Here is a 468-nt window from a genome sequence, read left to right as displayed (position 1 = left end):
GTCAGAGAGATACCTACACTACCATTATTCACAAGAGCCAAGATATGGAAGCAATCTAAGTGTCCATGAATAGATGCATGAAGAAAAAACTGTGGCATACATGTGCAATGGAATACTATTCAGCCTTAAAAGTCAGGAAATTCTATCATTTGCAGCAACGTGGATGGAACTGGAGGACTTTACACTACGTTACTATGTCAAGCACAGAAAGACAAATAGTAAATGATCTCACTAATAGATCAAATTTTTAAAAGTTAAACTTGTACAAACAGAGAGTAGAATGGTGGTTATGTGAGTTAGGTAGAGGGTATGGTAGGAGAGATGTTAGTCAAAGGCTACAAAATTTTAGTTAGGTAAGAAAAAGTTAAAGAGATCTATTGTACAACATAGTGACCATGTTAATAAAAATATTTTATATTCTTGAAAATTGCTAAGATAGATGTTAAGTTTTCATCACAAAAATAATTG

The sequence above is a fragment of the Mandrillus leucophaeus genome, unplaced genomic scaffold (genome assembly GCF_000951045.1).
Source record: "Mandrillus leucophaeus isolate KB7577 unplaced genomic scaffold, Mleu.le_1.0 Scaffold859, whole genome shotgun sequence".
Classification (NCBI taxonomy): Eukaryota; Metazoa; Chordata; class Mammalia; order Primates; family Cercopithecidae; genus Mandrillus; species Mandrillus leucophaeus.
Note: the sequence above shows the minus strand (reverse complement) of the source record.